This window comes from Macrotis lagotis, chromosome 5, assembly GCF_037893015.1.
Source record: "Macrotis lagotis isolate mMagLag1 chromosome 5, bilby.v1.9.chrom.fasta, whole genome shotgun sequence".
Taxonomy (NCBI): Eukaryota; Metazoa; Chordata; class Mammalia; order Peramelemorphia; family Peramelidae; genus Macrotis; species Macrotis lagotis.
Genome location: NC_133662.1, coordinates 267,542 through 283,043, shown reverse-complemented (window position 1 = coordinate 283,043; position 15,502 = coordinate 267,542). Strand labels below are relative to the sequence as shown.

General features: G+C 37.0%; 1 protein-coding gene across 1 annotated transcript in view; it reads right to left on the bottom strand.

The window, feature by feature from the left end:
* TMEM217B (transmembrane protein 217B) overlaps positions 1-15,502 on the bottom strand; it is a 47,996-nt gene that overhangs the window by 31,900 nt on the left and 594 nt on the right. The gene's annotated exons all lie outside the window — the stretch shown is intronic.

The following is a 15,502-nucleotide window of genomic DNA, read 5'->3' as shown; positions in this document are numbered from 1 at the left end:
CATGATAAGCAAGTGAATTGGATTTGAATGAGGGGGTGCTGTGCTTAGTCACCAACCTCACTTTCTCCTCAGGAGCCATCTGGATCCAGTGGCCAGATAGTAAGTATCAAATGTCTGAGATCATATTTGAACTCAGGTTCTCCTGATTTCAGGGGCAGTGCTCTATCCACTGCACCACCTAGCTTATGAATATTTCGAAGGGAAAAGAGTTTACATTCTCTCTCTGCACCTCTCTACTGTGACTAGTCCAAAGATTTGTATATGAAGGACAGCTAAAGTAGTAATAACTTATCAATACTTAAAGAAGAATTGAAAAATAGCTGGTTGTTGTCCTTCATTTTCTTTCTTTTTTCTTTTTTTTAGGTTTTTGCAAGGCAAATGGGGTTAAGTGACTTGCCCAAGGACACACAGCTAGGTAATTATTAAGTGTCTGAGGTCGGATTTGAATCCAGGTACTCCTGAGTCCAAGGCCGGTGCTTTATCCACTACACCACCTAGCCGCCCCTTGTCCTTCACTTACAAAAGAGAATTAAAACAACATCACTATGTTAGAGTCTTATAGTGTATCCAACTATGACGGATCAGAACAATGCAAGTTAGGAGTGCTCTTCAACAGGTTGGGCACAAATAATCCATGTGAACACTTGGAGTAGATCCTCTAAACTAGCGCATCTCATATTTCCTTTGGGCTATTTCAGTTCTGCTTTGCTCAAAGAGCACACCACCCTCTGTGATGAGGGCATGCCATGCTTGATGGACCACTGTCAGTGTCTTCCATGTTGCACAATCAATTCCACAGTTCTTAAGAGAGACCTTAAGAGTGTTCTTGTATTTTTTTTTCCTGACTCCCTCCCTCCCCTATCCATGAGCACTTGCTCTGTGTGAGTTCTCCATAAAAGTCTTTTTGGCAAGCATACATTTGGCATTCAAACAGTGAGACTAGCCTATCTGGGAGTCAGAGCTGGTAGACTGTACAGGTTTCAAAGGCACACAACAATGAGGTCAGCACAATGATTCTGTAGATCTTCAGTTTGGTAGCCAAACACTGACTGAGCTAGCTGGACAAGGGGTATGCCAATTTCATTATCAATGTGGAAACGATACTGCCAAATTAAGGGAACATTATTCACAACTTTTCCATTTGCTGTAACCTGGTGCTGGTGGATGGAACACCTGTGTTTTTTTGGTGTTAATTATTAGGCCAAAATTCATATAAATAACAGAAAATTGATCCATACTTTGTTGCAACTCAGCTTCAGAGACTTCATTAAGTGAACAATAATCTGCAAATAGAAGATCATGCACCACTACTCCCACTTTGGTCTTGATTTGAGGCCTTTTCAAGTTGAGGAATTTAGTAACAGTGTGGTAGCTGACCTTGAGGCCATATTCATCCTCAGTTAAAGGCATTTAATATTATAACTGAACATATGCTAAAAAGTATGGGAGCAAGGACACAGCCTTGTTGTACTCCATTGGTGACTGGAGAAGCTCGAGAGCATCGTCCACTATGTAGAACCTGGCAAACATGTCCTTATGAAATTGATGTACAATATTGATGAACTTCTCCAGGCAACCAAATTTTCCATAAGGCCTCATGACTGATTTTATCAAAGGCCTTGGTCAAATACATAAACATTGGATACAGACCTCTGTTTTAGTCTTTGGCATTTTTCCTGGAGTTGTCAGGCAACCATATCAATTATAGAAGGCTCTATCAAGAATCTTGACAGCAATGGGTAAGAGAGAAATACGCTAGTATTGTCACAGGATGATCTATTCCCTTTACCTTTATAGATACAAACAGTGGAGGCATCCTTGAATTCCTGGGGGATAACTTCTTCATGTTAAATAATTTGGAAAATTTCAGCTAGCTTTTATATGAACAATGGACCTAACATCTAGTAAATCTCAGTTGGAACAGAATCAGCAGCAGGTGCTTTGCCACATGAAAGGAGCCCAGTAGCACACAAAACTTCTTTTTCAGTTGGAACTTTAGCTAAGGAGGGATTGACTTCAACCATAGGTAAATGGGCAATAACTTCAGCATTGCTTGATGATGATCTGTTGAGAACTCTATGGAAGTGTTCAGTCCATCTCTCTAGGATCATATTCCTATCACTAATGAATGTAATCCCATCAGTACTGAGTAGTTGAGATACACCAAAGGTCTTTGGCCCATAAATAGTATTCAGGGGATCATAAAAACACTTTGGATTGCTAATATCAGTATAAAACTGAATTTCATCTACCCTCTTACTGAGACAAGAATCACACAGCTCTTTAAGCTTCCCTTGTACTTTACTTTTGATGGAGTTAGAGAAGAATGAACTTCTTAGAAATGGATAAATTATCCTGCTGGCAAACACTGTGGAGTTTTCATTTTTTAATATAGCAGCTTCTGTATTTCCCCTCTCATTTTCAGCAAACCAGTCTTGATATTTGTGACTGTTCTGACCCAGATGAGCAAATGTTGTGCTGTTTACCAAATCTCTGAGTTTCCCACACCTTTTCTGCTCCATTACTGAAAACTGTATGTTGGCTCAACTCTCCCAAGTTAGCAACAAACTGTTTCAGTTCAGAGAATCACTCTAATCTCTTGATATTAATTCTTCATTTTTCTTTGGTGCCCACCACTTTGGTTGATGCAAATATTTGGCTTGGAAAGGATAAGTCTATGATTAGTCTAGTACTCTGAGCTTCACATTGCTTTTTGTTACTCTCACATTCTGTCTGTCTTCTTACCACATCGTTTATGAAGGTGCATTCACAAAGTTCTATTGCGTTTAGTTAATAAGAAGACTGTTGGTGATTTGAAGATCATGAGATGCATAAGTACTAAATAACCAATACAGTTACTGTTTTCAACTCCATTCCTCCCAATGAATCCCTGTATCATATCTAGTAAGCTGAGCCTATTCTAGTATTAATGTCACCCAGAATTATAAGCATGTTCTCTTTTAGCACATTATTATTATTATTATTATTATTATTATTATTATTATTATTATTTATTGGGTTTTGAAAGGCAATGGGGTTAAGTGACTTGCCTAAGGTCACTCAGCTAGGTAATTATTAAGTGTATGAGGCCACATTTGAACTCAGGTCGTCCTGACTCCAGGGCTGGTGCTCTATTCACTGCACCACCTAGCTGCCCTTGGGCACATTGATTATAAGGGTCTACAGGTCTTCATAAAATTTTTCTTTGACTTCACCAGGGTTCATTATGGTAGGAGCACAGGCATTGTGGTGTGATGTGGTGTGACATTTTCTTAAAAGCAGCAATCACATTATCATGAGCTACAAGCTTGCTAGCTGGATTAGTTTTGATTGAGAACCCTATATGAACATGCTTCTGTTCTCTGCAGCCACTTTAGAAAAATGTGTATCCAGTTCCAACTTCAGTAAACTGGCATTCATTTGCTAGCTTTGTTTCACTCAGGTCTGTCATTTGAATTTGGTACCTGCTGAATTCTCTCACAACAAGAACTATTCATGTTTCAGGTCTACTGGATTTTGTGTTGTCCATGAGTGTGTACACATTTCATGATCAGTGGAATCATCTTTGATGAGGAGTTCGTATTTTTTTTTTTTTTAGTTTTGACCACATCTGCCAAGAGTAACAGGCCAGAATTGGGTAAACAGACAATTTTTAGGGTACCTTTTCTAACCCTTTCCTCACACCAGGAGGTGAGTAGTGTGATCTTTAAAAGACTGCTCAGACACCCAGGCGCTGCCAAATTGCACTACTACTTCCTGTGAGGAGACGACCCTATACCTGGGTTGCCTGTGTATAGGGTTGTGATTACAGCTCCCAGTGTATCTACACTTGCTGCTTCTTCACTTGCCTGTTGCCACAGGACTTTGAAAAAAATTGTAAAATGGTACAGGTGATGTCTTTTAATCCATGAGTAAATTGGTAAATGAGTAAATTGATAAGTGAGGCAGAGTTAAGTGAAGTCATTGGAGTCCAGAGTCATCACAGTTCAATGGCAAGACAGAGTCAAGGCAACCGGTGTGGACTCCAGATGCAGTGGATGACTTTGGTATCTTCGATGTCTAACCAAGCTCTAAGGCCTGCATAGCACCTGCTTTAGTTACCTTCAAGGCCACTGGAACAAATAGTTCTCATCCTCCCAGTCCACCAGGGGAAGTTTTCACATGTTTGGATACATGTCCCCCTAACTCACTGCTGGTGACACTGCTGGTTTTGAGACCCCTTGGTTATTCTCAATCTAGTTTAGCCTCTCTCTGCCAAAATGGTTTACCAGGTTCTGTTTGCTGTGCATGCTACAGCTTCTTGGAGCCACAGGTGCACATTAGGTGAATCAGGTGGATACCAAAAGTGAAAAGCAGTCCTGAAAAGGTCTCAGAAAACCTTACACCACAGGTACTAGTCTTCCCTGAACACACCCTACATCTAATAATTAACCTTATTAACATTAATTTGCTCACATTTGTATAGTGTTTCAATTAGAGTAGACTGATATTTCTCAAAACTGCTGTCCTATGAACTCCAGTTTTTCTATCTAAAAAAGAGATCTCAAGAGAAAATTCCAATGCTACTAGTATCTTCCTATCTCACTTTATTAATAGTAAATATGAAATCATGTATGAATCAAATTTCTTATCATGTGCAGTAATTTTTTCAATATGAAAAGAGGCTAATTTCCTCTTTTTTCAACCTAATTTCCCCTTTGGAGTAGAGATACTCAATAATCAGAGCAAACTTCTTCCTCTTAGGAGTTCAGAAATTACCAAGCTTGTGCTTTAAAATCCTTTGTAGGCCAAGAACTGAAGAGGGAAGGCAGGTAAAGACTGGTAGAATTTGGGGAAGGAGATGGGAATCAGCCACTTAACCTCTGAAACAATTGCATCCATAGTCACACTGACCAATTAGATTATTAGTCCAGGGATTGATCATATTTAGCATCCTATTTACAAACTCTTTTATCATGTTGTCTATACTTCTGCTTCTTTTAATTCCTTTTTGGTTCCCCTATAATCTGATGTCTGACTCTTTTTGCTCTACTTGACTGCTATGAACAAAGTCATCAATGATATTTTTGTAGTGTGGATCAAACTTTTTTTAGTTTATTATTTTATATCCTCTCCCATGAATACTTCAGGCTTGCAATTACTTTCTCCTTAATAACCTTCAGGCTAGCTCTTTCCTTTTCCTGCTATATTTCATTTCAATGTTTAATTTTCCCATGAAGATTCACAAAGTCTTGCAGAACAGTCAATAGTCAACCCAATATTCTCAACCAAGTCTCCTTCCTGATATTCCAGGTCATTTTCTCACTGCTTGTGAACAAAGATGAAAAATATATGTGAGTGAGAAAATGACAAAAGACAAAAATAATTAACAAAGGTAATTTCAAGAATACTTTCTAGAGTTTCAAAATAATAGAAACTCTGGGGAAAGTCATGAATAATAGATAATTATAACATAAATTATTATTAAAAGAAAGTTAAGGATATTCAAGGCAATAAGGTGGTACAGGGATAGAGTGCTGAAACTGGAGTTAGGAAGACTCATCTTCCTGAGTTCAAATCTGACATCAGACATTACTAGTTGTATGATCTTGGGCAAGTCATTTAACCCTGTTTGCCTCAGTTTCCTCATCTGTATAATGAATTGGAGAAGGAAATGAAAAACTACTCCAATATCTACCAAAAAATCCCAAAATGGGGTCATAAAGAGCTGGATAAGACTGAACAACAACAACAGGAGATATTCAGAATATATCATTTACCTTTTGGAGGATAAATATTTAAATTTGCACTAAATGTGAATAGCTTCCAAGTATGCTGTGAATATTAGCTAAGATACCTATTCCACTTAGGATCCCTAGAGCATCTGATTATCACTCCTTTTTAAGCTCTGATCTCTGAAATTAGTTTATTTCAGATTCATAAGTCAATCTAGATGTATGTCTATGCCAAATAAATCTCTAGGCTCATGACCTAACTTTATGACCACTCCTTTCTCTCTTCCTGTTCTTAACCATTAACACCTTTGAATAAAGGATCATTTTCTTGGTAAGCAACTTAATTTGATTGCATAAAAGTGTATAAAATTAGAAGCAATTTCTAACATTTTATAGATTGATATATCCCATATTGCAAGAAAGGAAAAACCTTTTGTGGGGTGGTATAAATTCCACTAACCTGTAGTCTTCTCAAATGAGATCTGATTGTGGGTCCATCAGAATTAGCATCTGGTCAGGGGCAGCTAGGAGGTGCAGGGGATTGAATGGTGGGGTTGAAGTCAGGAAGACCTAAATTCAGCCTCAGATACTAACTATATAATCCTGGAAAAGTCATTTATTTCTGTCTCAGTTTCTTTATATATAAAGTGACCTGGAGAAGGAATTGGCCAGCCACTCTATTATTTTTGCCAAACAAAAAATTCAGATGCAACCAAAACAACTGAAAATAGCAACATCTCATCACAAATATCCTGATTGTGGCCCAATGGATAGAGCACCAGCCCTGGAGTCAGGAGGACCTGAGTCAAATCTAGTCTTGTCCTAATCTGGTCACTGGACCAGGATGGCTGGGTGAGGTTGGTAACTTAGTACAGTATCCCCTTACTCAAATCCAGTTCACTTGCTTATCATGATAAGACCTCCTTGACATTATGGTCTTTTTGGAGAATCGAGGACTAACATCAATCAATCAACAATAATGGAGTTGATATAATTAATTCACAACCTAAATCCTGTGGCATGCAAAATTTAAAATCTAGATTAAAATGTAATTGGAAAATGTTTAACAAAATAAGTAAAAATACAATATTGTTAATTTGTGGTTTTCCAAGTTAAGGTATTTGACCCCTCTGGTCTATACTGAGCTTTCAAAGCACTTTGGCAGTTATTGTGAGTCTCATGTTTACTACAAACAGGAGAACAAGATGCTGCTGAAGCATGATTATTAAAATAATTATTTGTTCAGTTGTGTCTGACTGTTCTTGATCCCATTTGGAGTTTTCTTGGCTGAGATTGACTCTAGGTTCAGTATTTTATTTTTAGATTTTTATGAGGCAATGGGGTTAAGTGGCTTGCCCAAGGCCACACAGCTAGGCAATTATTAGGTGTCTGAGGCTGGATTTGAACTCAGGTACTCTTGACTCCAAGGCCGGTTCTCCATCCACTGCGCCACCTAGCCACCCCCAGGTCCAGTATTTCTTTCACTGCTCTAACACCAAAAAATCTCTCCTATGTTTCTCTCTTATTGGCCAGAATTTGCTTATACCCACAGTGACCATTCTTGTTTAAGTTACTTGGTTTTTAATTACTGGGGAAGAGGAAACTTCTCTGTTTAGGTCATAGAATATCCTAGTCATTCCATGTTACTCTTCTTTCATTTGCATCCTGAAAAATCCTCACCTTTGGGGAAATGAGAAATTTCTCTTTCCATATCAACTTGATATAAAAGCAGTATTACCAGTTACCTTTATCTCATTCTAATTAGGGAGAGCAGCTTTTCTTCCCTTATCTTCCTCCCTCAATCCTACCCTACTCCCTGCTGGACCTCCATTCATGAGATCTACAAAAGAGACACCAGAAGCTAAAGGCCAATGAGTATTTCTCCTATTCATGAAGCTCACTGAGAAAGGCTCCTTGAAATGCATTTCAACAAACATAACTTATTGAAGAAAAAGCTATGTGATTCTGTAGGTAAAATCATTGAGCCTCACACAAGAGTACACAAAAGTATTTGAAGGAGGGAAGTAGATTATATGACCTAGTGTAAATAAGACTGTTCTGTGTTTTGAGGGCATGGCCCTCCCAGGTTAAAATGATCTCTTTCTTCTCTAATTTCTGGTACCATTTTGCTTGGATCTCTCTTTTGAATTTCTCTCTCTCTCTCTCTCTCTCTCTCTCTCTCTCTCTCTGAGTTATTAGTGTACTTGCCATTTATTCCCCTAAATATAAAATATGTATTCTCAATATATACACAAAGTCTGCATTGTATATTTATTTGTATCTCTAATTCTTAGCACAGTGCCTTACACATGGTAGACACAATGAAGTTAGTTGAATATGATTAAGCAAGGAATCCAGACAAGGTTAAGTATTTAGATTTACAAAAAATAAAAAATGAAAACCTTTAACAAAATTTCCTACAAAATGTAATTTTAAGAAAGTTTTATTGATACTTTAGTATCCCTTCCTAATGATTTCCTATCCAGAGAGTCCTCCCATATAACACATACATACATACATTTAATAGTTAGAGTTCACTACTTCACTACAGAGGATCATGATAATTCTAATCATGAGTGATCACTGCATTGATCAGAGTTCTGAAGTGTTTTGATGTTTGTTTATTTTAGTGTTTGTTGTCATTCTCCTTGCTCTGTTCACAATGCTCTGCATCAGTTCATATAAGCTTATCTGAATTCTTTATATTTGTCCTTTCCTATGGTGCAATAATATCCAGTTACATTCTTAGATCCCAGTTTGTTTGGCCATTTCCCAATTTTTGGATATCCCTTTTGTTTTCAGTTTTTCATCATGTAGAGAGAAAAGGAGGAAAGTTGAGTAGGGCTCTTCAACCTCTGGGTACTGACTTCTATTCCTTTTCTTTTGAATTGCTAGGAAGAGAAATATAATAGTGAATGCATATTGCCGAGATGATGTTAAGTTGGAACCATATTTCTCTTGCCTTTCACTTGCCAATTTTTCTTTCATTGTCAAGCTGGATTAGTGACACCAGAAGGTGATATCTTGACTTATCAGTTGGATTTAAATGAGGAGGAGCTGCACAAAAATCAGCCTCATTCTCTCTTCCAGAGTCGTTGAAATCCAGTGGCAAGACAAAAATCAAGCTGCCCAGGATGTAGTGGGTGACCTTGGTGTCTGACAAAGCTCTAAGCACTCTCTAGAGTCTGCTTCAGCCTTCTTTGTGGCCACTGGAACAAACTGTTCTCATCTCCTCACTCCTCTGGCAGGAGTCTTCACCTGCTTAGAGCAGACACCCCCCCCCCCCCCACTCATTGACAGCTTTGAGGCCGATTAGTTACCCTCAACCTGGTTTAGCCCATCTGCTGTGGCCACTGGGCATGCCTCAGCTTTTGGAGTCCTAGGTGAGAGTTGAGCAGCAGCAGGTAGACACCAAAGGTGGATGAGAAGCCCTGAAAATAACTCAACAAACCCTCACATCAGAGATATTGGTCCTGTCTCACTTGACAATCAAAAGGAGACTTGCTCAATGCTCCTTCTTCTGTAAACTGATAGCTAATTTCTTTTCTTTTTGGGAGAAGGTTGAACTCAGAGGAAGAAGCTGATCCTGCCTCTTCAGTCAGGGGTGTAATCTAAATCATTAGCTGTTTCTTATTTAAGGACCCTCTCAACATTCACTGTGCTTTCTTTGCTATTGTTTCCCTCCTTACTATTGTAATTTTCCCCCAAAATAAGACTGGGTCTTATATTAGTTTTTGCTCCAAAAGACTCATTAGAGCTTATTTTTAGGGAATCTCTGGAGAGACAGTCATTCTTGTGGGAATCATTTTTTGATATGATCTCTCTGCAAGGAACTTCTTCATGTCTTTAAGGGCGATGAGCACTGACTGAATCCCAGACCAGCAGACCTCTTTGACCACCTCACAAAACAAGTGGCAGCATTAAGTCGACACATTTCCTTATAACTGCTTGTATAAACCAGGCTTTTTCAGCTTCAAGAACATAAATGCCTAAAACATGTTCAATTTTATCTTTCTTGTCCTTAATGATAATGAAAGGTAGGCCTTTCTTTCCATCTAAATGGTATTATTATGTGTTGTGTCTCTACTCTGATTGGTCATTTGGCAATAAGTTTCAAGTTCATCTGTTTAGATAGGTGTTTATCTCTCATGCAAAAGGCACCTGCTTGGATATTTACAAACACTTAATTATAATTTATATTATTTATTTTAAGTATTAATATCAACAATATTATTTATATTTAATTATATATTAATATTATTTTATAATTCAATATGACTGTTGTGTTTTGCAACAGATGTACAAAATAAGTCTGTTCATCTGGCTGATGATCTTAACTGAGGTTTACTTTGGGGTAGGGTTTATATTACAATCATCCTGAAAAAAAATCATGCTAGGGCTTATTTTGGGGGAAAATATAGTATAGACATTCATATATACACACATATTACAGCAGAAAGTATAGTAGCCTTTTATTCTTAGGTGGGGTTAAACCAGAGTTTCTTGGGTGTGAGGACATGACTTGTTCAAACCTATATTTTAGGAAAATAATTGTGGTGGTATAGGGAAGATAAACTGGAGTGCAAATGATTTGAGTCAGGGAGATCAATTAGAATACTTTTTACAATTGACCAGTCAAAATTTGTTTTTGCTTGAGTATGTATGTTTATAAAAGAAGTTTTGTTTTTCTTGTTTCCTCAATGGGGAGAAAAGAAGAGAAGTAATTGGAGAAAGAGAAGGTAGATTAAACACAGAGGTGGGGAACCTTTTTTTCTGCCAAGGGTAGAAACTTAAAAACTAAAAAATTTGGTCAAACATTTAACTAATTCACCCCTAAAAAGCTCCTAGATTCATTGCATTTTGAGTCCCACCTGCAGTTGCCATACCAGCATCAGACCAAATGATTCTTTGAGCCTTAAATGGATAGCAGGCTGGAAGTCCTCTACCTCTAACTTAAAATAAACTTTTATTTGAAAAATAGTCCAGTCAGGGGCGGCTAGGTGGCATAGTGGATAAAGCACAGGCCTTGGAGTCAGGAGTACCTGGGTTCAAATCCGGTCTCAGACACTTAATAATTATGTAGCTGTGTGGCCTTGGGCAAGCCATTTAACCCTATTTGCCTTGCAAAAAAAAAAAAACAAAAACAAAAAACAAAAAAAATAGTCCAGTCAAAGGATAATGAGGACCTAAACCAAGGTAGCAGCTCTTTGAGTTGAGATAAGGGGGATATGGGAGACATGTTGTAGATTTCAAAACAAAATTTGGCAAATTTAGTTCAACCATTCTAAAAAATAATTTGGAATCATGCAAAAAAAATGATTAAAATTCCCATATCCAGGAAAGTCAAAGTCCAAAAGAAAGATTCCATAATTCATAATAGCAAAAACCTACTGTGAAATGGCTAAACAAACTGTGCTGTGTAGATATAATGGAATATTACTATACATAAGGAATAATGAATATAATAAATTCTGGGAAACAAGATATATGAATTGATGATAGAGTAAAGAAAGTGTAAATTAGAAAACAACAAAATGATCAAAACAATGTTCCTGAAAGCAATACTGAAAGATATTGAAATTAGGATTAAACGGCATCTTGGCTCAAATTTCTGATAATACATTTTTCCATTCTTTCATTAGGGATCTGTATATGGTTACAATTGTGGAATGCTGGCTACATAAGACATCACTATTCAATGTATTGTTGACCCAACAAAAATCTCAACATTATCAGAAAGTTCATCAAGAAATAAACAGAAATCTTTATTCTACTCTAACTAGGACTGTCAAATTCTCTTTCTTCTTTAATGCAGATTATAGGTATTTACTGGGAAAAATTGGCTCTGTCCCTCCCTCTCCCCTTTCCACAGCAAAAAGAAACCAAATGAAACTTGAATAGTGTGACCCAGATGTCCTGAACAGAGTAGAGTGGGTGTAGGGGAGGAGAAAAGCAAAAGGGAGAAAGGGAATCCCACTGAAAATAACTCAAAGGTGCTAACAAAGCTGAAGGTATACAACTCAGGTGCTAGGAAAAGGAAGACAGTAAAAGAAAGAGATGTATTGTGAACTGATTCAAAGTACACAATAGAAAGAAGTAGGAGATTTAATGGACATTTGACTTAAGTGCTTTGAGTTAGAGCATGAGTTCTTAACTTGGGGCCCATGAACTTTTTTTCTCTTCAAGACAACCTGATAACATTTCTTTTTTTCCCCTTTTTTTTAGGATTTTGCAAGGCAATTGGGTTAAGTGACTTAAGTGTCTGAGGTTGAATTTGAACTCAAGTCCTCCTGACTCCAGGGTTGATGCTTCACCTAGCTTCCCCTAACATTTATTTTTTTAATTTAAATTTTCTCCAGTTTCATGTAAAAACAATTTTTAAACATCTTAAAAAAGTTTTGGGTACAAAATTATATTCTTTCTTCCCTCCCTTCGACCTTTTGTGAGATGGTAAGAAATCAGATAGTTTATACATGTGCATTCATGTAAAGCATTTCCATATTAGTCATTTTGCACAAGAAAACTCAAAGAAAGAAAGAAGAGAAAAATATCAAGCTTCAGTCTATATTCAAATCTGGAGACAAACAGTATGCTTCATCATTAGTCATTTAGGATTATCTTGGATCATTGTTTTGCTGAGAAGAGCTAAGTCATTTTACAGTTCTTCATTGTACAATATTGCTGTTACTGTATAGAATGTTTTCCTAGTTCTGCTCACTCCATTCTGCCTCAGTTTATGTAAGTCTTTCCAGGTTTTTCTGAAATCACCCTTCCATTTTTTTTATTAGTTTTTGCAAGGCAAGTGGGGTTAAGTGGCTTGCCCAAGGCCACACAGCTAGACAATTATTAAGTGTCTGAGATTGGAATTGAACCCAGGTACTCCTGACTCCAAGGCCGGTGCTTTATCCACTATGCCACCTAGCCGCCCCCCCATTATTTTTTTATAGCACAATAATTCCATCACGATCATACGCCCCAGCTTGTTTAGCCATTCCCCAATTGACAGTCATCTTCTCAATTTCCAAATCTTAATCACAACAAAAAGAATTGCCATAAATATTTTTTGTATAAATAGGTCCTTTCCCTCACCTTTTTTTGAGGTCTTTGGGATATAGAACTAGCACTGGTAATGCTGGGCCTAAGTCCAAATTGCTCTCCAGAATGGTTAGATCAATTCTCAACTCCACAAACAATGCATTAGGGTCCCAGTTTTCCCACGTCCCCTCCTACATTTATCATTTTCGCCTTTTGTCATATTAGCCTGTCTGATAGCTGTGAGATGATACCTCAGAGTTGTTTTAATTTGCATTTCTATAATCAATAGAGATTTAGAGTTACTTAAATTTTTTTTTAAATTTCAATTTTTAAATGGAATATTAATATGTATATATAAAGACATATAAATATATATTTATATTGATTTTAAAACATTGTTTTGAGAAGGTTGTTGGTAAGTTTCATTAGATTGCAGAAATGGTCCAAGACAGGTTAAAAGGCAATAATGTTTAGAGTGGTGCTCTGAGACTCTAGTGTTAAAAACAACATAAGGTATAAATAGCCTAGAGGCATTCTGGCCCCCAGAAGAGAGAAATACCTGCTTGTATTACAGGCTGCTGAGGTTCCTCTAATGCAATTAATTATGCTATGAGCTGAAGGACTGAAGATCATGGAGGTGACAAACATCAACAGTCAGTAAGCAGATTACAAGAGAGAATGGTGAACAAGCAAGTACTGGAGAACATCAATGGAAGTGGAGGCATCAGGAGCAGAATACCCAAGTGAGGGTACAGATCCAGAGACATTCCTCTTTCTGGAGCACCACTCAAGGTAGGATTATGGGCCATAAGGACTGTACTGGTTCCTGGAAGGCAAGTTTGGATGATGGGGCTGGGGAAGTGATTCTTTTGGGCTTGAATGGTGATGTCTTTTCTGTATTCCCCATAAATAAAACTGTCTTATGTTTTGAAATCCTGTGAGCCTGATTCTTAGTAAGGGCTGCCTTTAAGGAAGTATGAGATACTAAAGTTTTCTAGATATTAACTAGTTGGAGATAATAAGAGAAATAAGTGATGCCTATTTCAAGAGAGATCCTCTTTTTGATCTACTTTGTTGCTATGATTAAGATTAACTAAATTCTCATAGAAAGAGATTTTTTTTTGTATTCGGCACAAAATCATGACATATCCATATCTGAAATGCTATGTTTAGCTCTGATCACAGTGTTTCAGTAGATATGATTAGAAAATGTCCATTAAAAATGATCAAAGGGATAGATGGAGCAGTTTCCATTTGAGTATAACAAGTCAGGGGAAAAAAAGAGGTTTGATGGAAGTGTGTGGGGAAGAGTGAGAGGATATGATCCAAGTCTATAAAAACATGAGTTGAATGATTTCTACACAGATCTTACATCACTGAAGTCATGGGACAAAAGAAGCTTGAAGAAAGGGGTAAAAGTTGTTTGAAAAGGGGTAGTGAGCATGTGAAACCATCCCAATAGGCAGTACAGTTTGAAAACAGAAATAGATTCCCGAAGGGTTTTTCTAAAAACAAGGATGTTTGAAGGGTACTTCTCTAACTTTATTGATTGAACCAATGGAGAGCAATCATGCCCTCCCAAATAATGATATTTGGTACCCTGGTCTCAATGAATTATGGATTGAGGACATTATACAATTTCTTGTATTCTGTTTGTCAGCATTTGGGTTGTCATAAAGAAATAATGACTTTCAGCCTCATTATTGAAAAAAATATTTTTGTCTGTTTCTAATGCACTTAAAAATACTATCTATTATAGTCAACTGCTTATGATCTCACCTCTATAATTTCCTAGACAGTGCTCTTCCCATAATATTATTCAATATCATCTTTCTGTATACTGATAGTTGATCACTCATGTCCTTTGCAGTTTTTGTTTATTTAGTAGATGCTTAAGAATTGCCTGTAACACTGAAAAGTTAGAATGACTAGTCACTATTTAGCCAGTAATGTCAGAAGTAAGACTTGAACCTAGACCTTCTTGTTTGGGGCCCAGCTCTCTGTCCACTGCTTGCCTCTCCAAAGTAACTGAAAGAATGTAGAACATGTAGTATGTGAATGGCATTGGTTCAAAGACTACTTCTTCTATGTGGACCACTTCTTCTATGTGGTACACCTCATTCCCTAAGTGCTTAATTGGATTCTCATCAACCAACCACTGTTTTATTGCAGAAGTGATAGTCCTGACTCAAAGGCAATGTCTTTGCTTTGTGGGTAAAGAAGTTGTGATCCAGAAGGGGAAGGTTTTTTCATTGTGTTTATAGAGCAGGGTCAAATAGCTGGTGACAGGAGCTAGCACATTGGAATGCTAGGGTTTCTAACTTTTATTTCATTTTTAAAAATAAATTTGTTATTTATTTTTAACATTCTTCTTTTTTCTTTTTTAGTTAATCAATTTATTTTTCCAACTAATATAGATATTTTTCAACAATCATTTTTCTGTAAGATTTTGCATTCCATATTTTTCTCCTTTCCTTTTCCTTCCCTCTTCCCATAACAATGTGTAATCTGATATGGGTTATACATTAACCTTCTTTTCTTTTTAAATTTTGAGTTCCAAATTCTTTCCCTCTCTTCCACTCTCCCACCTGCTAAGAAGGCAAGTAAAGGACATCAATTATATATACAATTATACATGAAATCATGCAAAATATTTCCATATTAGCCACGTCTAAAAAAAAGAAAAAATATATTTCAGTTTGTTCTGAGTTCATATTTTTTCATAAGTTCCTAACTTTTAGAACAAGAGTTCT